Source organism: Mustela nivalis, assembly GCF_964662115.1.
Source record: "Mustela nivalis genome assembly, chromosome: 14".
NCBI classification, from domain to species: domain Eukaryota; kingdom Metazoa; phylum Chordata; class Mammalia; order Carnivora; family Mustelidae; genus Mustela; species Mustela nivalis.
This window is the reverse complement of record NC_139033.1, coordinates 49,470,002-49,493,257: the sequence shown is the minus strand read 5'-3', so window position 1 is coordinate 49,493,257 and position 23,256 is coordinate 49,470,002. Positions and strand designations below refer to the sequence as shown.

The 23,256-nt window shown below is 40.9% G+C and overlaps 1 long non-coding RNA gene across 4 annotated transcripts in view; it reads left to right on the top strand.

The window, feature by feature from the left end:
• The window catches only part of LOC309847665, a 559,315-nt gene that overhangs the window by 272,616 nt on the left and 263,443 nt on the right, over positions 1 to 23,256 (top strand). The window contains exon 3 of one of the 4 annotated variants that reach the window (XR_014302549.1): positions 18,034 to 18,187. The exons of 2 other annotated variants lie outside the window; for them this stretch is intronic. This is a non-coding gene — a long non-coding RNA (uncharacterized lncRNA). Of the gene's footprint in view, positions 1 to 18,033; positions 18,188 to 23,256 lie in introns of those variants that run through there. One more of the 4 variants, XR_014302550.1, reaches the window with a different exon arrangement.

The following is a 23,256-nucleotide window of genomic DNA, read 5'->3' as shown; positions in this document are numbered from 1 at the left end:
GGAGATGGGTTAACTAGGTAGGGGGGATTAAGGAGTACACTTGTTTTGATGAGCACTGGGTATTGTATGGAAATGTTGAATCACTAAATTGTACACCTGAAAGTACTGTTAAACTGTGTTAGTAATATTTTAAATAAAAATGAAAAATAAACTCAATAGGAAATCATAGTTGCGGTCTCTAGACTTTTGAAGCAAAGCCAAGGCTTCCTTTTCAGAAACAAATAATTTTTCTTTTGAGAAATAGTTTTTAGCTTGCCAGTGCATTCTTTTTTTTATCATTATTATTTTTTATTAGGTTCAGTTAGCCGATATATAGTACATCATTAATTTTTGGTGTAGTGTTCACCGATTCATTAGTTGCATATATCACCCAGCCAGTGAATTCTAACAGAGAGGGAATCAAGGAACACTCAGTTACATTTGACTTAAGCTGCTTGTTTCAAACCGGGTGTAATCAAACCTATCATGTGATAAAGTCAGATGAGTCCAACAATACTTATCAGCAGATCATACTATTAGGATCTTGGGCATAGAGAAGTCCTGTAGGCTTGAAAATAAGCTGCCAGGGGTGCCTGGGTGGCTCAGTGGGTTAAAGCCTCTGCCTTCAGCTCAGGTCGTCGTGATCCCAGAGTCCTGGGACGGAGCCCTGCATCACGCTCTCTGCTCAGCAGGGAGACTGCTTCCCTCCTCTTTCTCTGCCTGCCTCTCTGCCTACTTGTGATCTCTGTCTGTGTCAAATAAATAAATAAAATCTTAAAAAAAAAAAAATAAGCTTCCAGAAAGGATGCCTCACCTACCAATGTGCCTGAGCAGAGCTGATGTGGTTGGCACCCCCTTGGAATATTCTCTAAGAAAGAGCCCTCCTTCTCCGTTGGCTTTCTTTGGGATGGGAAACATACAGAACTTAAGAAGGTGATATTAAATTTTAAGAATATTTTCCATGAAACATACTCATCAGGGGAGGGGCAAAGACTTGGATCTGTGCTTCTTGGAATGTGGATGATGTGCCATTTTTAACCCTGTGCCTTTAGACATATGAGGAATGAGCCTAAGAAAGGGTCGATGAATTGCCCAAGGGGACAGTCTTAGGAAATGGTGCAGCTGCCATAGAAAGTTCAAGGACTCTCATTCCTCATCCACTGTGTTGTACTCTGCACTATAACTTTGCTTCTGTTGCGCTTTACCTCTCATTTCTTGAAGTGCCCTTCAGGAACACTTCCGACTCTGTACTCAGAGCTGTTAGAGTAGGCCCCTAGTCTCTCCTAGGGAGTTTTCATTTGTCAACTTTTACCCTCACCTGGCACCCCACTTGGTCACACTTCCATCTTGCTCCTCATGCATGAGTGGTCGGTCTTCAGGCTACTTTTCTCAGAGTCTGCCAGGTTTATGTCATCATCGCTCTTGTCCTTTGTGCCTGTCAATGTGGTGTTGATCTCTGCTCATTATCTAGTTTACATCATAAAATTCATGGAGAATGCAAAGGAAGATCCAAGGAAATATTTAAGTAGACAAAACTTGATTGATGAGACTGCAAAGCTCTAAGAATATAATCATTTTTATCTTGAGACAATAGTTCTTTAGCTATTTGAAGATGGTTCCCATTTTCCTCTTTAAGGCTTCTATCTCCAGGAAGAACTGCCTCAGTCTTTTTGAAGAGTCCTCATTGGGACTAGTGTTACTTTATTCTTAGTGAACAATGAGCTTTCTTGTGGATAGGCACCATTTTTTTTTTCTTAAACAAGTTTACCAATTATGCTACCATCAGCATGCAAAAAATCCCCAATTTTATTCTTGTTCTGTTTTTTTGTTTTAAGACTTATTTATTTTAGAGCAGATGTGGGTGTGAATGGGGGTAGGGACAGAGGGTGAGGGGAAATAAATCTCAAGTAGATTTCCTGCAGAGCTTGATCTCATGACCCTGAGATCATAAGCTCAACTGAAATCAAAAGTCAGATACTCAACTGAGTGAGCCACCCTGGTACCCCTCTCCTCCTTGTTCTAATCACTGTATTTTTATGAGGGGTGAGAAGTTTTATGCTCCTTTAAAAAAAATAGTGTTATATTTTGTATTTGTTTTTGTTCAGCTGAAGCTTCCAGTGCCTTCTTACTATCTGCCTTTAGCTTTCTTGAGTTGTTTCAAATTCTTGCTGCCTCCTACAGTTATCAGCTACAGTCTTGCTTTAACCTGGGAGGTATACCTTTTAGTGCAGCTAGTGGTAAATTTTGCCTCCTCTGACCTGTGCTCTGTTTCCATAATCATATTGGAACCACTGGCTTGCAAGCCTGAATGGGGCCCAGTCTGCTATCCGTACCGGTATGGTCTTGCTTTGCATTTCTTGGTACAGGCACAGTATCTGTGATCTTGCTTTATACCTATATATAGCCTGGTACTGACCTCTACTGATTTTGTTTTCTTGGGGAAGATATTTTGTTCCTCCCGGTTCTTTCTGTACACGACCAAAGAGAATTCCCTGCTTTCTCCACCCTGTGACTCTTGAGAGAGTTATTTCGACGTTTTGACAGCTATTATGATGGCAGTGTGTTTCTTGTATTTCCTCCTTTGACTTAGGTAGAGCCCTATGGAGCATTGGAGACCTTTGAATCAATGGCCCAAATCTTCATTTTTCACTGACTTTGACAACCGTCTCCTATTTTTCCTTCCCTCCTCTGGCCCGGAGCTGGCTTGCTACCCTTCTTGCAGGCACATGGGGGACCTTGCGATTCTTCAGGCTGACAGGGTGAGACACAAGTGAATCCAGGCTGGCCTGATGAGGATGTTGTCAGATGCAGTCAGCCTCACCAGAAGCTCATTTGCTTAGAGCAGGCAGGTTCCGAGTGTTCCTCTAGCTGTTGCCCTCTAGTCCCCCGTGGCGGTTCCCTGGGGGGCCCCAGGCTGGCAGGTGGGCGAACAGAGCATGGCTGTCGTGGAGGCTCAAACACAGCCCAGCAGTCGTATAGAAGAGGGCATTATATATACAAACTTGGAAGCATTCTCAGGAAAGGTGGGTAAGATTCAAGGTTTCTTTAACTCTATCTTAGGGATAGAGCCCAAGAAAAAAAAATACCTGATCAAACATCTTGAGTGCAGATTAACTTTAAAAACCATGAGTTATTAACTGCTCCCATTTCTTTCCTTTTTGTTTGTTTCTTTTTTGGTCCCTTTCACCCAAATGCTGACCTCTTGGTTGCCAGTTCTAGGCATTACAAAATGCAGGAATGAGAAAGGAAATATATGTTCATGTACTTAAATGTGTATCATTTATCACAAATAGGGTATTTGGTTAGGGAAGGCGAGTCTCAAAACCAATGAACTGAAAAGAGTAGTAGATACCGTCTCTGGTCTTGGGACTCTTGAGGCCAGAAACGTCTCTATATCTTACATATTTGTAAGATTACTCATTTATTTACCCTTTACTGATCAGTATTGATGAAGCTAAAGTTCTTTTTCCCCACAAGACTGTAAGTTACCTAAGAGAAGTGGATTACTCATAAATATGTATATTTCTTGGACTCTCGAGTAAAGTATCATGCCTATAGGGAGACATGGCAGTGTAGGGGAAAGAGCAAAATCTTTGGCACAAGACGGATCTGATTTTTAGCTAAAATGTCCCTGGAAAATGATGTATTTATAGAGGTAAACAGACAGGTAGATGGCTTTTGGCCTTCCCCTATTAAGTACATATCTATTAATTATAGATACACAGTTTTCTTTATCTGTAATAGGTAAGATTAGATTATTATTTTTTAAGATTATATAATCTTGTAATATTATTATCTTATTAAATTAAGATTATGTAATACAGGAAGTTATGAGTAAATCAGAAAGCTCTGGCAGAAGTAAAAATAAATAAACCCTAAGCACAGGAAGTATGAGGTAAGACCAACGGTCCTTTTGAATGAGCGAGATGCTATGTAATAAGACATCACAGCCAAGAATTCCAAGAAGAGAATTGACTGAAGAAATGATCTCTCCGTGTCCTGAGATATCATCCTTTCCTACCCTTGTGTGTAATTCTACTCCCCAAATGTGTTCCACATCTGTCTGCTTTTATCCATTTCCTCAGCCACCATTCCACAGGAAGCCCCTTCCCTCTAACCACCGGGACTGTTATTTGGTCTTCTCTGATCTCTGTTTCTGTTTATTTTCCCCCTTAGAACCTACTCTCTACAGAGGAGCCAGAGTGACTCTTTAAAAATATAAATCATAGTGTGGCAATACACTGCTAAAATGCCTAATGGCTTCCTTTTGAAATAGAATATTTTAATCCCGGTGTACAAATCTGCTTTTTTACTATGTGGCTGCCTGGCAGATTATATTCTGGTAGAACAAGATTGGAGGCCAGTGATTTAAGACATGTGCAGGGGGCTAGTGGGAAGCTAGTAAATACTGTATTCTGTAGGAAGTGACATTTAATAGGAAATTTCTGCTTCAGCATAAGCCCTATGGAGGTAGTGACCAAACCAGAATGGCAAAATTAATTCTGCAAACACCCTTTTAGCTTGGCTTTCTTGTCTCAAGTGTCTCCCACTCTGTCCCAATGAAACCTTCCTTTGGTGGCTGTAAAGAAGACAGCTGAGTGTGTGTTTTTTTCTAAAAGGCAAGAACAGAGGGGTAATATAGTATACTGAAACTCCCAGGTGAATGTGTGTTTTCATTTGAGGGTTATGTAAAGCTTCCTATTAATTTCACAGAAGTGTGAGATTCTGTAAAAGCTGATTCCTTTTGATGTTCTGAGCTAATAAAATGCCTCTGTTTAGGCTTAAATGACGCTCAGTAATATTTGGGGCTGGGTGTACTCTTGTATCCTGCTACTGCTTCCCGAACACCAAAATCCTTCCTCGTTGGAAATTCAGAGTGCTTAGGGGCTCAGCTACCTGGCTGTCCTACCAGATTACTTTCTAGTCCTTCATGTCATTCACATTTAAAAGTGGTTTCTTTTCTAGCCAGAAACTGCAACTTAGGACGTCAACACTTAATATTTTCTGAATGCTTATTATAATAAACAACGAAGAGAAAAATATAAGCACAGAGCTACCCTGAAAGGACCACCAAGTATAAATAAGCATCTTGGGTTAGGAGAAAAAAAATGGAAGTGCCACGTTCGAGTATGAAAAATGGAGAGGATTTCTTAGTGAAATGTGATTGTAAGACCAGAATCACCAACTATGTATTACTGAATAAATCCAACATTTCCTAACTAACAGTGTATATCTATTTAAAGCAGTATAATTAAGAAATGAAACATTAAAATGTAGAACTATCACTGTTGGAAATGATCTTCCTTTTTTTGATTTACAGAATATTTTTGCAGAACTTGTTTTATAAAGTTGACTAAATCATGTTGAAGCAAGACATATCAATAAATATTTTGAATTCTTACTGTGTTTCCTATTCTTGGATATGCTGTACAGTAAGAGAAGAATAAAAATACTACCTTTGCTTTACAGAAGTTTGCTGCCTTACAGAGGAAATAAATCTATAAAACAAGACATGGTAGCATCAAATGCTAGAGTTTTCAGAAAAGACTTCAAAAGCTCTAGCATTTTACATTTGTTGGGAGTCCTAGTTGTCTCAAGAGCAGGGGAATACCGTACAGAGTCTGGGGAAAATACCAAAGTCGAAAAGATCGTTATCTGTGGGATGCGTCCACATGTCCCTGTCCCCCTCTCTTCAAGGAGTCTTACAATATGACCCCTACAGCTATGGGCTCAGCCTTCTGGAAGGACCCTGTAGTTCTTTTCTACCATTTGCATTTAAAATATGCCAGTATAGAAGAAGCATTAAATATGCCAGTATAGAAGATGCAAACCATCATCAGATAAAAAAGAAAAAAACCCCAAAACCCTAGATGTTTTTTTAAAAGGCTTTTAAAAAAGACTATTAGCTGAAAATTCTATTCAGCTTGTCTTCAGTAATTCTGTCTATGTTTAACTCTGATGGGTACCCAGGATAGGTATGAATGAAAACTTCAAAATATCTTTTAAAATCTCATATTTGGGACATTCTCCAAATCTTTTCATGCTTTTTCATGTTTTTCTTTCACCTGTTAGTGTATTTTATGAGTATGTATATGCTCATCCACCTCTACTAGTTAGATATAAAATTCTGAAAGATCTGGAGAACCCAAGTGTGATAATAAACGAACCATTCAGAATTCAGAACAGTACTAGACATAAATCCAAATTCAAATCTATCCAGTTCTATCTATTGTATATGTGTATACATGTGTATATGTTTATATACCTTTCTCTTCATAGATATAGATATAAATTTTGACATATAAGGAAATTAACCTGTAAAAAACCTGAAGCAATTTTTATTAAAGGTACAGCTCTCATCCCCAATGTCCCAGCCATCTGTTTTCCTAACATCTCCCCCTTTTTTTTTCCCCAGCACCTCTACTCATTCCCTAAATGTTTTCTTTCACCTAATAACATTGTGATCTACCTTCTGGTTCAAGCCAGAAACATTCTGATTTTTGTCTTTGTCATCCGTTAGATCTCCTATTCATAATTAGATGTCACTGCTAAGTAGTGCTGGATCTTGGTAAATTGCGTAACTTCTCAGTGCTTTGATTTGTTTACCTCTCAAACGGGGATGATTGCAGTGTCTTTTCTATTATATTGTGATGAGGAATAGATGAGACAGTGCAGTAATACATTTTGAAATGTCCCTGATGTATATTAAGATGAATGCTAACTATGCTAACTATGATGACATTATCATCATTTGTGGGACTACATAAAGTATCTTCCTTTACCTCTTTGGCATCAGTGTTTGAATTCCACTGGTCCTCCAGAGGAAAATCAGGATTATCTTTGTAAAATCGGGTTCTAATCATGATTTTAAAGGATTCTGTGATTTAAAAGCAATCAGTGTGGGTGTGGTGCAAAAAGAATGAATACTGTTATGCTGACAATAAATAAAAAATAAATTAAAAAAAAAATAAAATAAAAGCAATCAGTGTTTCCTCCTATGTGTAGAATAAAGTCTAGACCCCTTACCTAGGTACAGAGACAAATGAAAACTGATTAGAGCTGTTGTTTCAGTCTTATCTCCAGGTACTTTGCATCAAAGCTGGTGATGACTCAGAGCACACATGGATAGGGAAGACCCAGGGTTTCTCAGGGCCCCATTCTCTGGGTTGTGGCTGCACTGAGTCTTGATATACTTGCTTGCCTCTCTGCTTTTGCTCAATCTTCATCGGGATTCATGCATCCACATGCCTCCTTTTTCTGTGGAGTGAATGTGAGCTCATCCTTCCAAAACTTATTCAGGGCCCTCTGCATTTTGAAGCTTCTTACAGGATACAAGTGTGTATACTTGTTTGCTCATTAGTGTTTCCCATAGTGGTTTATGTTTCAATTTTAGCACTAAACACATGAGTGTTCTTGGTTGTTTACTTATGTACCTCTCCCCCTCCCCCAATTCCTCAGCATTTTAAACTCACTGAAAAATGATCAGCTGGGCTGGGAGCACTGTGGCAGGTTGGGAAGGGGGCAGGAAGGTAGATCTAGGCTAAGGACTGTTCCAGATAGTTTTGTTATGCTGTCCCATTTAATCGTCACCATGAAGCCATAAGGATTAATAAGCCCCAGATAGCTTTGGGAGGTTAAATTACTTGTAACCGCTATAAAGTCTAAAAAATGTAAAAACTCTCAATTAGGGACATAATGTTCTTTCAAAAATCACTGAATGCATTGCAAAGGTAACTTTTTTCAATACCAACATGTATTTTTTTTCCCAACTTCATTGGGATGTCATTGACGTGCCATCTATAGATTTTTACAATCCCTGTAAGATTTCCAACGTCATTTTTCACAGAAATAGGAAAAAAAAAAACCCTAAAAATTGAATGAAACCACAGAAGGCCCCAGATAGCCAGAGCAATTGTGAGAAAGGAGAACAGAGCTGGAGGCATTACATGCCCTAATTTTAAACTAGATTACAAGGCTGCTATAATCAAAACAGTATGATATTGGCATAAAAGTTAGGGTTTGAAGCTGAGAGCCAAGAAAGGATTCTTGAAAATCTTTGGTGCAAAAAGGTGGTTTTATTAAAGCACAGGGACAGGACCCGTGGGCAGAAGGAGCTGCACCAGGATCAGAAAGAGTGGCCCTTTACATACTTTCAAGTCAGGAGGGAGTTTGGAAGCAAGGTTTCCAGAACCTTGAGGGAGCTACCTATTGTTGGGAAATGGACATTTATTACCATTTAATAAAGCCTTAGTCATGAGACCCTTGAGATGTATATCGGTGGGCGATATGCTTCAAGGATGATTGCCAACATATATCTTAGGGGGTTTAGAAATAAAGGAAGTTTCCAGAAGAATTTTTATATGTTAAAGTAGACTTACAGGATCCAGGATCAGGCTAATACTGTCTTTTGCTTTTAACAAAGTATTAACATGGAGGCAGTTGGGTCCCTAGAGGAATGTGACGCTGCCTGTTTTAAGGGGTTGTCAGTGGGCCGTTAGTAGTAAGGACATTTCATTTTTCTTCGGCCTTTGTTTCCCACATCAAAAGCAGAGACATGCATTGGTGAAACAGAATTAAGAGCCCACAAATAAACCCTCACAGACAGTCAACACATATTTGACAAGGGAACCAAGAATACTCACTCTGAAAATGATACCTCTTCAATAAATGGTGCTGGGAAAGCTGGATAGAAAGGTCTTTTGGATAATTCATGTCCCTGTTTGTCTCCACCAAGCACTGGCCCTTTTGTTTTGATGATGGAAACTTAGGTTTTGAGTAACCCTTCTACATGGGGAAGCATTTTTCAGTCCTTCTCAGAGGCCCAGTGCTGTATCCATCTGCCCTGGAGCTGCTTTGTGGGAAGGAGGGAGTTACAGCTCTTTTTGTCCTTAACCTCTTAACCAGAGATGCTTTAATACTTTTATTTGTATTTTGGATGGAGGTTCGTTGGGGTTTTGTTTTTAAAAATGCAGCTTCAAATGGGGTAAGTTTTCTGATCTACAGCATCTTTTTTTTTTTTTTTTAAGATTTTATTTATTTGCCAGAGAGAGAGAGAGAGTACACACAAGCAGGCAGAGAGGCAGGCAGAGGCAGCGAGAGAAGCAGGCTCCCTGCCAAGCAAGGAGTCCGATGCGGAACTCGATCCCAGGACCCTGGGATCATGACCTGAGCTGAAGGCAGCGGCTTAACCAACTGAGCCACCCAGGCGTCCCTGATCTACAGCATCTTTAAATGTTATACCTTATTACATATTTGCCAAATAACATTCCACCCAAAGCTGCCCACAAATAAGCCGTAGTTCCAGTTTTTAATTTCAAGTTTAAGTTATGGCAGTCTATTGTGAGAAGGGTTGTGGGATGAAGAGCTTTTCTGAATTTCCCTTTAACCCTAGATGGTTGGTCTTGGAGCTCTGAAAACAAGTATCTGCCAGGCTGAGAGAAAAATGTGTTCTCCCAGACTGCAGGTGTGAAGTGGAGAGAAACCACATCACAGACCTAGTGTCTGACCCCAAGTGGGGCCACAGCAAATGTGACAGCCCTTGGAGCTGTCCTCTCTGGGTCTGTTTTTGTGGTTTGCTGACCCCCTTGCCATAGGGAGTCTTTCTTTTTAATCAAAATGGGAATGCAATTTCCCAGCCCCCATCAGGGGCTTGGCTCAGGAAGGAATGTATTCCTGTCCATGTGGCAGAGCTGCCCTGCAGACAGTGTCAATAGGAAAGGTCACCAGCTGATAGGCTGCCAAGTGCTTGGTTCTTCAGGCCAGAATGTGTTCAGCCCCTCCCTCCTCAGGGGCAGAGGCATTAAAGTTAAATGTTACAGATGTGAGGGGACAGCGGCCAGCATGTTAGGCTTGCAAAAGAGCTCAGGCTGGGGATGCAATGCTATGTACAGGGACAGAATTTATTTTCTGAGTAAAAGAAGTTTTTAAGGACAAAAAGAAAAGGAAATTAGAGTTGAAACTCCCAGGCCTTTACGAATCCAACCCCATCCAACTTGCCCAACCATATTTTTCACAATGTGCATACACATCTCTGGTCTCTGTCCTGAGAGTCTGTATACATTTGATTCCTGTTTGGAGTACCCCTTCCCTCTGTCCTTCTGTCCATAAGCTACAGATGAAGTAGATATTTGTGTCCAAGTTTTTTTGTGTTTTTGTTGTTGTTGTTCAAAGACAAGGCTACTGATCTGATTTTAAACTTGGACCTTTTACATAGAGGTCTTTCCTTTATTGATATTATTGTTTATGTTTTCATGTGCATATTTATGAAGTCATATAGACTAGGGTAGAGAGAGCTACCCAGGTCATGAGATTCATTTTTTAGGACCATTAAGTCCCCAAGTTGCAAATATAGCTGATAATGTGCAGTCGGTTGGTTGTCCCAGAGAACTGGTGGTTCATAGAATCTCCCTGTCAGAGCTGAAAGCCACAGTTGATAGTATCTTTTCCAACTGTTTGGGATGATTAATGAGCACACTGTCATATATGAAAAAAGAATATCTGCCATCTATTAACAGGGTGCATATAGGAACTGCTTTTCTAATAATAGAGTTGGGTAGACGTCTATAAAGAAAGCCTCAGTCACTCAATTCTTCTTGCATTGGGTACCTTAAATTTGTAAACTGAATGATTGGCATTTGCCAAAATAAAGCAAAAGTACAGAGGGTACTAGTAATGTATCGGAAACAAACTTAGTCAAGAGTTCCAACAGTAGACATTCAGAGAAAGTGCCCACTGCTAAAGGGTAACTATCAGGGACGTTGAGGGGTATGTAGCATGGACTTAGCCAGAATAATTGGTGTTGCCAGCACGGCTCATATTCTTGGGATAGGGCTAGAGCCAGTTTCAAAGAACCATGAGGGTACATATAGGGCCTCAGTATAATTACATGTGCCCAGGAAAATGAAGAGATACCATCGCTAAGACTGAAGTATAAGAAGGATAGCCAATCAGCAAGTTAGGAATTCCCACACACATCTTCACGGGCTGACCTGGTACCTTCCCAGAGCACACACTGTGTAGTGGCAGGTCCAATCCCACAGAAATGACAAAAACAAGTATCTGACATTGCTTAATCCAGTATTTCCCAAACTCCTCTCTATCTACAGGTGGAGTATGTATGAGAGAGACAGAGAAATAGACAGATAGCCTCTGAGCTGGCCTAAGACAGGAGCACGGGCAGTCTGTGCAGGGCTCCTTCACAGCAGGGCGCACGTGTGCAGACGTCGACAGGTACGTGGATTTCACGGTGGGCATGTGCTGCAGTTCTGTTCTGACTGCTCTGTTTGCCGCACCCCTACACTGAGTGAGATAAGATCATTAGCTGAGTTAGAATGTGGAAAAGCTGTTGGAGAGAAATGAAAAGAAAGAAAATTATGGTAAACGATTATTTAGGAAAGGAGTCAATTCTCAACTTTATGACTCTCTCTTTTTTTTTTTTTTTTTAAGGCATCGCAGCACGGCATGCAATCGCTTGCTGGTCCAGGAAAAGAATCATCTTCTATGTCTTTGGCTACTGTGTTATTTAAGTAGTAACTTTCACTTACGTATATATGTCCACAGCGGGGTAAATGGAAAGATAGAGATAGCCTTACTCTATGCTAGTAATTTGGTGTTTTTTCAAAGCGATTTTACTGAAGTGGTGAGGGTGAGGAGAAACTTGTTTTAATTTACTCTATAAATAGGCTCTCAAGCAGCTGCCCAGCTGGTTCATAGCTTCACTGAGCTCTGGCCCAAAGGGCCACTCATAGTGAGAGAGGGTTGAAGGGGCATATGTGGGCACGGGAGGTGGGAGGGGCAGTGGGCCGGGAATCCAGAGACGTGCATCCTGGTCTGGGCCCTGTCAGCGCGCACCTTTTCTACCTGCAACTTGTAAGCAAGTTCCTTGTTCTTAATGGGTAATTATGTCTCACCTAGAGTTGGATTAATCTCTAATATAGCTCTCAATTCTAAAATAGAAAAGTAATTCCATTATTAATCACATGCCTATTGCCTAAAAAGATGTAGCTACAGGAAGAGGGAAAATAACACATTGCAGAACGATGTTGAGCATCTTTTTGCTCTGAAGTAACCACTGAGATCATGTCGCCAGCTGCTGCCCGCCCACAGCATCACTGAAACTCCAGCTCATTTAGCAGATCCAGAAACTTTAGGTAACCTTTAGGAGTCAATTGCCAGTGCCTTCCAAGATCTATCCAGCAGGAATGGGAGAGAAAAATCTTATCTATCCTTGGATAACGTTTGCCTGGAAGGTCAGTTTTCCTACTGCTATCTCTCTATTTGCCAGACACAGCACCCTGGGTTTTCTGACTGTCCGTGGAACTACATGTGAAGGCACACACACCCCTGATTCTTGGGCATCTGCCTGTGTCCCTTCAGTGTTGTGCTGACTGCTCCAGAGAGCTGTGAAGTGACCAGACAAGGCTTACATCCCACCCCTGGCCAACCTGGGAGGAACACTGGGTATAAATTCTCCATGACTCTGATGTGGCATGAACTGTCCTTGAAAAGTCTCCGGAGGACAACTGTGCTTTATTTTTGTCACATTCAGAGGATACATAATACTTGTTCCATAAATGTGTTAGGTTGAATTCAATTGGACTGAATTTGTTAGAATTCATAATGTCACTCAAGGCCAGGGATGTTCTGACTAAGAAGCAATAGTAACATAGAGGACTTTGCCAGACCCTAACATAAGTGAATGTCAACTAATGTGCAAATTGACCTGATAACTTGAGTTCTTGGATTTGATTTTATGTCTTCATTGGCTCAAAATAAATATCCTATCTCAGAGTCCAGGTAAAGATTGTGTTAATGCTCCCTTTTCTTTAACACTCTGCCCTTCCCAAGTGCACATGATTCTTGAACAGTGCATTTCAGAGAGCAAGGGAACTAGCCGTCTTGACTTGTTTTGGCATTCATGTGAATGTTGGTGGGAGTGGGGGCCAAAGCTAATTCCTTGGTGATTATTCTGCAAATGAGCATTGGCTAAGTTACAACAGAATTAATGTAAAATTAAATATTACAGTAAGGCTATTACCAAAAGAGGTCACAGTGATGAATGGCCTATTTAAATGAGACCACCAGAAGGAATTAGAGCTGGAACCTATTAATCCCAGTCAGTTTGCGAGACTCCATTTTTATGCAGATTAAACTATATTTCAGGTTGATAAATCAGCATGACGTACTCTGTGACAGAGCCAAATTTCCTTTCCATTCTTTATTTCCATGAGGTTGGGGCCGCAGCGAGGTGGAGAGAGCATCCAGGAACGAGGAGCAGTGATTAAGGCTGGAGTGGCAGGTGATCGTTGGGTTCATATTGCTGCACCTCAGGTCTGACTTCCTTTCTTTTAGGATGGCAGCCAGTGAATTTAGACCTGCTAATAACTGTAGAATTATTTATGTGTTGATTGTGTTGGCATCTTGTGCTGTTCTTGCTCCAGCTTTTGCTTAGGGATCCAGTTGTATTTCTGTGATACTGTTTGTGTCTCTTTGGAAACATCCTGGTGTCACTAATGTATTTTTTCCTCTCCCTAAATTAAGAGAAACCCAATGAAATATTTCTGGGAAAAACCCATGTCCTTTACAGAGAGCTTCAGATGAAACAGTTGTGAACCCAAAGCAGATGAATTCCGTGTTATTTGCCTGATGGAAAATGGTTGGCTCCAGAATATGTGAGGGAAGAGAATGATGGATAACACAGCTGGGAGCGAGGGCAGCTAGTTTAGCCCTGCACTAACCAGCTCTCTGACCTTGGACAAATCACTGAAATTAAAACATAGAGCACAGCACATTGTGCATGATAGGCTCTCAATGAATATTTAGTATTCAGTGGAGTGAACTTAACTTCTCTGATCCCAGACTTCCTTCTAAATTAGGCAGCATATCTTACATGGATGGAAAAGTGTGACAATGGCAATTGACCCACTTGCCTTAGAAAATAGGCCTGCCAGCTCTCTGTGGTCTCAACAAATGTTCTGGATGAACAACTTCCTGGCTTAATTCAATATTGTTTAGTGTTTTCAAGTTTTTGAGAATGCTTTCATTTCTCTGATAGTCAGGTATTCCTTCCAGACTAGGAAGAGTAGGCATCTTTATTCACCAGAGGAGGAAGCACGGGCCAGAGATGAGCAGCTTCTCTGAAGTGATGTAGTAGATTAGCCCTCGCACAGGGTTAGAATTTAGGCCCACAAGGCTCGGGATTGTGTTCTATTCTGTATTGCTACTAACTCACACAGTAACACTGAAGTGATACTCTTTCATGGAATGAATGAATGAATGAATGAATGAATGAATGAATAAATGGCCAAAGACAATTACCCTTCAGCTCTGAAGGCCACGGACACCTGAAGGGCTGGTTGATTTCAGGATTTTGCAGTGGCACCCTTTAGTATCACTCCTGCTTCACTGAGCTCCTTGTCATTTCCAATACCGCGAACTGACCCATTGAGTGGTGAACGGGTTGGGGAGGAGGAGGAAATTGGCTCAGTCCCCAAAAGTGTCACCTTGTGGTTGAGGTGTGACCCAGTTATGTCATGAGCAGCAAGTCTCACAGAGGGAAATAGTCTGGAGCCTGGCCACGGCAATAGAGAAGCCACATGGTTGGTGAGGACTGGATGCTCTCTGCACAGCAAGAAGCAGCCTCCTAGCTGTGAGCCATCTTGGGAGTTTATGATAATGCCAAAGCTAGGGGCAGGGACAGCTTGTATGTAGAAGAGATGACTCTCTGAGGACTATTCTAACTCTCCCCACTAAATAAATCAATACGAGATCCATATGAGATCCATCTGATTTAGGTCCCTGGGATTCATTTATTGAGGAACAAAGACTTTTGAGTCTATAGCTGAGTAACTTCTCACTTAAAATGCAAGACCCCTGGTCAGAGGACATCAGTTTATAATTAATCATATCAGGCAATTATATGACAGATTGCACTTTAGAAGAAAGGGGAGTTTGGGGTCCCCATGTGCCCCCAGAGCCCCCTCAAACAAAGATACCTACTTCTACATACTCTCTTAATGTTTCTTATGTTACCACATCTGCCAAGAGTCGTACCATGGCTAATTTCTAGTCATTTCTCAAGATAGGGCTCAAAGCTTAGCCACCTTAAAAAAAAAAAAAAAGCTTAGCTACCTTGGGAAGATTTCTCTGATCCCCTGTCATGTCATCTGAGTTGTATTTACCCTCTTCCTCTGGGTTCCTAGAATGTTCCACACGTGCTTCTACTGTGATACATGTTATACTATATTTCCATACCCTATTCTTCTCAGGCATGCTCATAAGCATTATGGGGAAACAGCATTTCGTTTTTAGGTTTTAAACATTTGTTTTTGATATATTAAATGTACAAATGCAGAAGCCTAGTTCTGAGAATAACCTTTGTAAGGTTCATGATAAAGGGACACAGGACATCTTTATGTTTACTAACAGCATTTCTTTTGTTCTATCTTTATTTCAAAATGGCATTTTTATAACATTATTTGGAGTGTCAGTGAACTAAAGGTCCAAAGTGCTATCATGCTACTCTGAGCCATTTTGTTATATAAGGAGAATGTCTCACACAAAGGGAACTCATGGAGACTTGCCAGTGGGATAGAGGACTCTCTAAACAGAGAGCAAATTTTCATTCTTCCCCTAAGTCAGAGGTTGTCTAGCTCCCTTCAGAGATTTATCCAGACTTCCAGATGGCCTGGAGGAGTAAGATGACATTAGAAATATTCAGAATATAGCTACTGCACTGATTTGTGCAGGGAGGAGACAGCCATTCAGATGCTTATATTGGGAGAGAGAGTACCCTGAAAGGAGAAGAAAAAGGAGTGATCATAGAAAGGGAGGGGAGATAGGTCATTATCCCATCCCTTAGATTTTTTCTTTAAATGATAAAGGATTTTTTTAAATTCCTTACATTTTGAGTATCATTACAGAAAATATTATAGCATAGAATTGTTTAACATTATTTTTTCTTTGGTCTGCATTTCCACGTGAATGCTGTAAACCCTAATACCTAGACCAGATCAGTGACTGATTTTTTTGTCATTGGTTCTTTACAAATTTACATATATTGGTTAAAAAGGCTGTCAGCACTTAAGGAAGTATGCCCTCCCCCCAACTCTCCAACCTATGATACCCACTATCCTAGTGGCCATCTTCTCCCTAGACCAGCCTGATCTATGTCCTACAGGGGCTTGGATAGGTCTGTTTTATGTCTGGGTACAGTTCCTTCCCAAATTATGGTTCTGAAGTTTTTAGGAGTCCAAGGCCTAAACCTGATGACATTAGCAATGCTGAAGTACTAGTCATATTTTATTCCCCTAGAGCACTGTCTCTGCCAAACCCAGCTATTCCACTAGCCAACCCATCACAGCCTCCTCTGCATAGTTAAGCACACTTATCCATACTGCATGCACTGAGATGCTTCTAGAATGGATGTGTAAAAGGAGCCCGTGGGCTCAAAGATAGTAACCAAGAAAGTCCCATTCTAGGTACTCAAGTCACTTGACTGTCCACATGCATAGATTGTTGGAAGGTCAAATCGTACCTGGCTCAAGTTTTGTCTCAGCTCCTGAACTGAGCTTTTAATGTATGTCTTAGCCCACTTTTCTGGACATTGACGGGAAGGAAAAATTATTCCTCTGTCCATTAAGGTCTTCTAGCTGGACTAAGAATGAAATTTACACAAGACCAATTAAAGGAGGGAAAAACCATAGTTTTTTTACGTGAGCACAGAGACCTAATAAGGGCATTGAGACCTACAGAAATGACCACAACAGGTAGTTTTTATACTTTTTATACAAGAAGACAATAAATTGATGAGGAATTGACAGGATAAGGAAAACTTTGGGAATTTAAATTAGTAAGGATTATTATTATATATGTATATATTTTTGAGAGTGTGTGCACACCTCTGTGTGTGAGCTGGGGGAGGGGCGGGGGAAAAAGAAGAGAGAGAGAGAGAGACTCTTAAGCAGGCTCCATGCCCAGCACAGAGTCCCACAGGGGCCTTGCCCTCATGACCCTGAGATCATGACCTGCCAAAATCAAGAGTTGGACACTTGACCAACAGAGCCACCCAAATGCCCCAAACTAGCAAGGAATTTTAAACAGAATTTGGTAAGGTATTAAGTTAGTAAAATAACAAGGCTTGTTTTCTACAACCTTCTTGGCTCTAAATCTCCTATATCTGGTGATAGGGATGTCTCGGGAACGGTACCTTTCACAAAGGACATATATTTCTTGCTTTCAGGGAGAGGAAGGAGGGTCTGAGTGTCCCTCCACAGATTGTCTCTTTGGTAGCTTTTGTTTATTTATTTATTTAGATTTCTTTTCTTTTTTGGATTATTTATTTATTTATTTGACAGAGACAGAGAGAGAGAGAGAGATCACAAGCAGGCAGAGAAGCAGGCAGAGGGGGAGGGGGAAGCAGGCTCCCTGCGGAGCAGAGAGCCCGATGCGGGGCCTAATCCCAGGACCCTGAGACCAGAATCCGAGCCAAAGGCAGAGACCCAACCCAGTGAGCCACCCAGGTACCCAAGAATTCTTTATTTTAGTGAGAGTGAGTGCAGGCTGGGGAGGGGCAAAAGGAGAAAGAGAGAAGCAGACTCCCTGCTGTGCCTGGAACCCCACATGGGGCTCTATCCCATGACCCCGAGATCATGACCTGAGCCAAAATCTAGAGTCAGATGCACCACCCAGGTGCGTCTCAGTAACTTTATTTGAAATAAAATGCCAAAGTGGCACATTTTGGAGTGGCCTGCTCTTGACCTCTACAACTCTACAACATCACATCTGGCCTATCAACATAGAAAAAAATTTTTTTTTAAGTTTTTATTTTATTTTATTTTTTTAATACATTTTTTTTTAAAGATTTCATTTATTTATTTGACAGAGATCACAAGTAGGCAGAGAGGCAGGCAGAGAGAGAGAGGAGGAAGCAGGCTCCCCGGTGAGCAGAGAGCCCGATGCGGGACTCGATCCCAGGACCCTGAGATCATGACCTGAGCCGAAGGCAGCGGCCTAACCCACTGAGCCACCCAGGCGCCCCAATTTTTTTTTTTTTAGAAACCAATCTAAGTTCCATAGCAATCAGTGAAGGAGAGAGGAACAGAACAGTTGGTGAGAAGAGAGGGTCGCAGTATGGAAACATTGATGGATTCCAAAACAGGAATGGATCATTAATATTTCCCTGGTTTTGAAAATATACTTGTTTTCTACATTTTTGTTTCTGAAATCACTGTGTCCTATAACTAATAATTATATCGAATGCTTAGAAGGTTTTTTTTTTTTTCCCTCCTGAAAACTTCCCTTCAATCAGTGCTGGGTTCTAAGAATGAAGTACAACATGTCAGTAGTATTTTGGTTCCATTCATTCCCCAGTTTAAGAATGTTCAGTTGTGTCGTACAGCTGGGAAAACCGAAATGAGGAGAAACTAAGAAACTCTGGGGTCAGTCGTGAGCTTGGGGCCTGATTTTCCTTTTGTCCTCTTATTCTAAGGTGTTACCTCTGAGCATGTGCATCTCCTAAGTGGTGAAGCATCTTGCAGGCCCAAGGCGACAGTTCTGCGCTTGAGGCTGAAGTGAGTGGAGGCTGTGTCTGAATTCAATATCCTGCTTTCTTACGAGGAACCCAGCCTTCCCAAACTGACTAACAGCTATTCTGCTACTTGCGCTTTTGTGTGTGTGTGTTTCTTATATGCCAGAGCAAGCACCTCATACGCATTTTATAATTTAATTCTCATAACAAACCTAGGTACTTTTAACTATGATTTTTCTCATTTTTATAGTTAAGGCAGTAGGCCTAGAAATCTACAGATGGTCAGTAAATGACCGGTCTTTGCATAAGAACTATTTCTGTCAGTCTGTGAAGTCCATCTTACTAAACAGTCATTATCCTGAATCACAATAGATTTTACACCACCTTAACTGGACGTTGTTTAGATGGATATATTCTCAATCAGTCTTGTGGATACATACTATGTATATTGTTTATCAGGGACTTTGTGGAGAACAGGTTGAGATCTGGAAACATCAGGAGTCCCCGGGGGATGGGGAGCAAATGTTAGAGAAAGGAAAGGGGTGAGCTTCAGTCCTGGGTCACAAGTAGTTGTGTGTGCAGAGGGAAGGAAGCCCGTACAGTCCCTACAACTGAGAACAAGGAGGGCAGAAGGTCACCTAATACTTCTCCCTGTCTTCAGACAGCTCCACATGTAAGCTATTCTGAAAGCATTTATATGGAATTTGAAATGAAAACTTAGCTGCTTAGTCTTTAATAGAAGACAAACAAAATGCAGGAGACTGTGGGTTGAATCTGAGCAAGGTACCTTTTTTTAAATGCATCACACTAGGAGGTGATCACATATTTGAAAGGGCTTAGAATACACACAAAGGCTCTGTATTTTGACCTTGACTAGTGCTAGAGAATGCAAATCCCCACAGCAAGAAACCCACACCCAAGTATCTAAATAAAGGAAAAGGAAAATGAGAAGTAAATGAGCTACATTTTGGTATTTTTGTAACTGACCCCTCAGATTTATGTAAAAAACCCCCACTTTCACCCTGGAATGCTGAGATCCATAAGGTGTGTACAAAATGCAAAAGGTATTCTTCCTAACATTTCTTTTTAGGCTGCTTGTCCATGGGGTGAAGGGAAAGAAAATGTGTTTAGGGAGGTGGGGGGGAGCATCCCTCTAGGATCTTAGCTCTGCGATGCTTTAATTCCTTCTCACAGTGACAAACAGAGACCACAACTGATGCTTTTGAAGTTAAGTTTAATCTAAAAAAGATTTGTAAGCTTTTAAGAAGACCTCTGGGTGGAAAAGCTGTATCAGGATTTTTTTTTTTTTTTTTTAATCTTCTGAACTTCACCGTACAAAGCATTTGGAGACAAGGGAAGTGGAGGGCATTATTAACTGGAGGAAAAATGATGACTTTCCTTTTTTGCCCATTCTTAATAAATTATGTGCTTTCAGCTAAAATAAATGGCCCTTGGTGTTCATAACCATTTCACACTTCATGTTAACTCTTTTGGTTGTTCCTCAGCTCCACGTGGCCTAGGTTCTTTAGGAAGGTTAACTTTTATTTTTCTGTGAGGTAATCTAGAGCGCTAGGTAATGAAGATAGTCTCTAAAGATGATTTCTCATACTAGGAATGAGAAAATGATATAGGTGACCTGTTTTTCCTATGATGCTCTGAGTATAATCATAGTTGACACTAGTCCGGATTGCAGCTTTTGGGGGGAGATTTTACCCTGTTGTATGTTGGGAAATTTTTAACAATAGGATTTATGGGAGAAACAAAAAAGAAATATAAAAACCTGATTGTCAATTTCCATGGTGTGAATATGCTTACTAATGCTGGTTTCAGTCTACAGCTGCTTTAACAACTGGCTTGAAGGTCCCTGAAATTTTACCAGTTGGCACGTGGATGGGCTGGCTTTGACACCACACCGACTTTATCTCTCTTAATTACTCTGTCTTCTGGAAACCCTGTCCTTCAAAACTGGGACAGTTATTCTAATAAGCCGTGGCTACCACCATCACCGCCACCATAGAAATATATTAAGTCAGGACTATTAAGCCCTGCAGTACCCCAGCTTTACTGGTTGTATTCACTCATGGGCCACAGAGAAGACAGGGTATTAAAAACATAAACCAATTCTCACTTTTGGATATCTATGAATAGTATTCAATTTATTCTCTTCCCTTTCATGGGTTTGTCACAAAACCCCAAATTGACCAACTTAAACAAAGGTGATCCCCTTTAATCAAAAGTCTATGTATTTTGGCAGGAAAATTGAATGTGTCCATTACTGTACTGTTCCAGACCCTGAGTGTCAGCTTACATTTCATGAAATGCTCTGTCATACTTTCTGCCTGTCACTGACGTCTCTCCTTCCTGGTCAACAGCCAGTAAAAGAATATAAGGTTCATCCTCAGCTAGTGAGACAACTTGTAGATTTAGCTTTGACCTCTCAGACCTTAGTCTTTCTTTCTTTCCTTCTTCTTTTTTTTTTTTTTTTTTTTTAAGATTTTATTTATTTATTGGAGAGCAAGTGAGCATTAGCTGCGGTGGAGGGGTGGGGTGGGGTGGAGTTGGGGTAGGGGGAGACACAGACTCTCCAATGAGTGGGAACCCTGACAGGACTCTGAGATCATGACCTGAGCCAAAGGTAGATGCTTACCCAACTGAGCCACTCAGATGCCCCATCAGTCAGTGTTTATCATTAGGTTTGTTTAGGTGGAAATGGAGCTGACATGCTCATTGACATTCACTCAGTAGTCAGCTAGAGCAAATAGTATTGATGTTCTTCTAGTTGCTAGATGGTGCAGAGGGATTGAGGAAGTCTGTTCATGGTTAGACTTCAGGCAGCTTGGGGAAGGTGGATATGGTTTGGAAAGGTGACTTCTCGGTTGGCATCAACTCCATAAGTAGGCAGAGAAAGGTTTAGGGAGAAATTAGAGATTAAAATTGCATATGTCGAGTGCCTGGGTGACTCAGTGGGTTGAGCCTCTGCCATTGGCTCAGTTCATGGTCTCAGGGTCCTGGGACAGAGTCCTACATCGGGCATTCTGCTGGGCAGGGAGCCTGCTTCCCCCTCTCCCCTGCCTGCCTCTCTGCCTACTTGTGATCTCTCTCTCTCTCTCTCTAATAAATAATAAAATCTTTAAAAAAATTGCATATGTCAGTGAAGGGTAATGTAGCTGAGGCAAAACTTCATCTCTAGTCCTAATTATTAACAGACACTACACCCCATTATCTCTTAGCCTTGGAACTAGGATTATTTCCCAGGTAACATAGCCAAAATATCTGGGCATAAATAAGTAGCATGTATACATATTTACCACTCTGATAGGGTGATAAACTTATCCTAGTTTATCTGGGATTTTCTCAGTTTCAGTGCTGAAAATACTGTACCCTGGAAACCTCCTCAGTCCTAAGCAAACTGACCCTTGGTCACCTCATAGCATGAACATCAAGAAGATAACACTCTCATTGTATGTTTGTGTGGGTGTATGAACTTACGGAATTGGGTTTTCCAATCTGCTACCTATCCATTATCATTTTGTGATTTACAAATGTTTAACCAGATCTTCTCCATCTGGTTGTGCTATTATTAAGTCCAGATATTTTTGTCTTATTCACAAAGAAATCATGTGGGGCTGGCTTCCCTGAAATCAACATGTGATAGGCCAGAATTTTGGTTGAGCATTTTAACAGGCACTTCAAAAATGGCATAAATGTCATGAAATGGTGGTTTGGGAATTTTGACAGAAAACTGATGTTTTACTATTCAGTAAAATATATAATTGGCCTCTTTCTTTTTTATTCATTTTGTTTTCATTTTCCTATCATTTTGGTAGTTTTTATTTTTTATTTTTTTGAAGATGTAGTAATTTGAGGGAGCTTGAAAGCATGAGAGCACGTGGTGTGCACGCCAGGAGGAGGGACTTGGAGGGAGAGAGAGAAAACCAAGCAGACTCCCTGATGAGCGCGGAGCCGGGTATGGGCTCAATCCCAATACCTGGAGATCATGACGGAAATCAAGAGTCAGATGCTCCGCTGCCTGAGCCACCCAGGCGCCCCTTCGCTTTGGTGATTTTTAAAAGGCTATATGATTGTGATTTTGAGAGACCTGGCCAAACATTTTGCATTTTTTACTTGCCCAAATCATTGATCCCCTTAAGTTCCCATTTACATCCTTGGCAGAGGGCTTATAATATTTCAGTGAGATAATATATGTGAAGAATCTGATCCATAGTAGATGATCAATAAATATTCACTTCCCTTTGTTTTTTCTTTTTTCTTAAAACACCATGGCTTTATGTCCAATCATCCAGCCCTTCTCTCTCACTGTGTTCATAATGATAGTGGTTCTGTAACCATGTGGGTCAGCAACTGCTGTGAGAAAGACTCTCACAGCAAAAGACAGCAGTTTATGCAACAGAGCTTCTGTTCCAACAGTCTGGACACAGGATGTGCTAATAAATTAATCTGGTTACTGTCTTAATAGGAGGCTAAAGATTCGTGCTCAGTGCCCAGTGCAGATAAAAATGTATCTACTTAAGAGATGGTGAAATTTTGATGAGGATAAAAATTCTTTCATGTTCATCCTAAGCGATCTCTGAATATTTTTAGATACCTGTGCACCTTAACAAAGTGACTCTAATCATAGTAACGAAAGTCAAGCTGCCAGTCCTGACAGATGAGCTTTTTGGCTGATGTGGCTAAAGTTAGTTGAAATTAACTCTCGGCATATATATAGAGTCAGTAGTGGAAATTAGTGT